The sequence below is a fragment of the Pseudophryne corroboree genome, chromosome 4 (assembly GCF_028390025.1).
Source record: "Pseudophryne corroboree isolate aPseCor3 chromosome 4, aPseCor3.hap2, whole genome shotgun sequence".
In the NCBI taxonomy this organism is placed as follows: domain Eukaryota; kingdom Metazoa; phylum Chordata; class Amphibia; order Anura; family Myobatrachidae; genus Pseudophryne; species Pseudophryne corroboree.
Genome location: NC_086447.1, coordinates 19,513,630 through 19,516,129, shown reverse-complemented (window position 1 = coordinate 19,516,129; position 2,500 = coordinate 19,513,630). Strand labels below are relative to the sequence as shown.

Genomic DNA, 2,500 nt, shown 5'->3' with positions numbered 1-2,500 from the left:
ATGTTTCTCACAAAATCGTTGCCCCAATGCATCATTGAAATTCAAGATGGAAAGATGATTTTGAAATATCAATTGTACATTTTGCATTGCTCTTCTGGTGACAATGTAGCTTGTTTTTGTCAATTACCATTTCAGTAATAGGGTAAAGAAAATTAAGTGGATTTCTGAAAGAAAACAATGCTGTCAATATACTATTAAAACAAATTAAAATGTTAAAAGTTATTGTACTTTAAGTAAAAATTAAAGAGTCAAAATATCAATTCCAGTTTTGGAAGAATTTAATTAACAAAAAAATAAGTGCACATAGCAAAGGATGGTTTTGATCCACCGACCTCTGGGTTATGGGCCCAGCACGCTTCCACTGCGCCACTCTGCTGCTCATGTAAGCGTCAGAGATCCTGAAGTACTCACTCATCATGTGAAAGTACCAATGTGTTTCTTCGTTGGTCAATGGAAGAAAAATCTTGCAAAACTCTCCAGATTATTGCCTTTTTAACCTTTTTCTAGGAAACTTTCTAGATGAATGGTTTTTAGCCTTTGTCAGTACATGCTTTTGCAAGCTGTCTCTGTGGCGCAATCGGTTAGCGCATTCGGCTGTTAACCGAAAGTTGGTGGTTCAATCCCACCTGGGGATGTAATTGACCATATGATCAAATTTTGGTGATCTTTAAGTAGACAAGTCAAAATTTCAAACCACCTCTTATAGTGTAGGGTACCTGGCCTTCTCTGATGCAATCAGAGTCAGATTTGATTAAGTCATTTTATAAAAAACAGGAAGCACAATTTAGCATTGGGGTTGCAGAGAAAAAAAATATGCAGGCAGAGAAATCCAATTGAGTGATTAATCAGCTCTCCATTTTATGGCTTTATTTTTATGCTAACACATTTGCTCTCTGAAAAGTGTCCACAAAGCCAAGTCTCTGATTAACACCTTTGTAGGAATGGTTTTTCACCTATTACTGATTAAAACTTGCTTCATTGGAAAGGCAGCAAGATGCATCCTCATTACAATGTCCACTGAAATAATACAGGTTGACACCAGGAAACATAAACCTCACTGCATCCTTGCTGCTTTCTCAAGTGGGAATCTGTTTAATGTGAAAACCAGGTGATATCTAATCAGCACACAGGTAAGAAGTTAAGAAAATCTTTCTTTAAGGGTGAAGATGTTTCTCACAAAATCGTTGCCCCAATGCATCATTGAAATTCAAGCTGGAAAGATGATTTTGAAATATCAATTGTACATTTTGCATTGCTCTTCTGGTGACAATGTAGCTTGTTTTTGTCAATTACCATTTCAGTAATAGGGTAAAGAAAATTAAGTGGATTTCTGAAAGAAAACAATGCTGTCAATATACTATTAAAACAAATTAAAATGTTAAAAGTTATTGTACTTTAAGTAAAAATAAAAGAGTCAAAATATCAATTCCAGTTTTGGAAGAATTTAATTAACAAAAAAATAAGTGCACATAGCAAAGGATGGTTTCGATCCACCAACCTCTGGGTTATGGGCCCAGCACGCTTCCGCTGCGCCACTCTGCTGCTCATGTAAGTGTCAGAGATCCTGAAGAACTCACTCATCATGTGAAAGTACCAATGTGTTTCTTCGTTGGTCAATGGAAGAAAAATCTTGCAAAACTCTCCAGATTATTGCCTTTTTAACCTTTTTCTAGGAAACTTTCTAGATGAATGCTTTTTAGCCTTTGTCAGTACATGCTTTTGCAAGCTGTCTCTGTGGCGCAATCGGTTAGCGCATTCGGCTGTTAACCGAAAGGTTGGTGGTTCAATCCCACCCGGGGACGTAATTGACCTGGTGATCTTTAAGTAGACAAGTCAAAATTTCAAACCACCTTTTATGGTGTAAGGTACCTGGCCTTCTCTGATGCAATCAGAGTCAGATTTGATTAAGTCATTTTATAAAAAACAGGAAGCACAATTAAGCATTGGGGTTGCAGAGAAAAAAAAATATGCAGGCAGAGAAATCCAATTGAGTGATTAATCAGCTCTCCATTTTATGGCTTTATTTTTATGCTAACACATTTGCTCTCTGAAAAGTGTCCACAAAGCCAAGTCTCTGATTAACACCTTTGTAGGAATGGTTTTTCACCTATTACTGATTAAAACTTGCTTCATTGGAAAGGCAGCAAGATGCATCCTCATTACAATGTCCACTGAAATAATACAGGTTGACACCAGGAAACATAAACCTCACTGCATCCTTGCTGCTTTCTCATGTGGGAATCTGTTTAATGTGAAAACCAGGTGATATCTAATCAGCACACAGGTAAGAAGTTAAGAAAATCTTTCTTTAAGGGTGAAGATGTTTCTCACAAAATCGTTGCCCCAATGCATCATTGAAATTCAAGCTGGAAAGATGATTTTGAAATATCAATTGTACATTTTGCATTGCTCTTCTGGTGACAATGTAGCTTGTTTTTGTCAATTACCATTTCAGTAATAGGGTAAAGAAAATTAAGTGGATTTCTGAAAGAAAACAATG

General features: G+C 36.4%; 2 non-coding genes across 2 annotated transcripts; one reads left to right on the top strand and one right to left on the bottom strand.

Moving 5' to 3' along the window:
* Positions 1-304: 304 nt before the first annotated feature.
* Positions 305-376, bottom strand: TRNAM-CAU (transfer RNA methionine (anticodon CAU)). Its single transcript has one exon. It is a non-coding gene; the product is annotated as a tRNA-Met (tRNA).
* A 1,352-nt stretch (positions 377-1,728) lies between these two features.
* Positions 1,729-1,802, top strand: TRNAN-GUU (transfer RNA asparagine (anticodon GUU)). The gene has a single exon. It is a non-coding gene; the product is annotated as a tRNA-Asn (tRNA).
* The last annotated feature ends 698 nt before the right edge of the window (positions 1,803-2,500 follow it).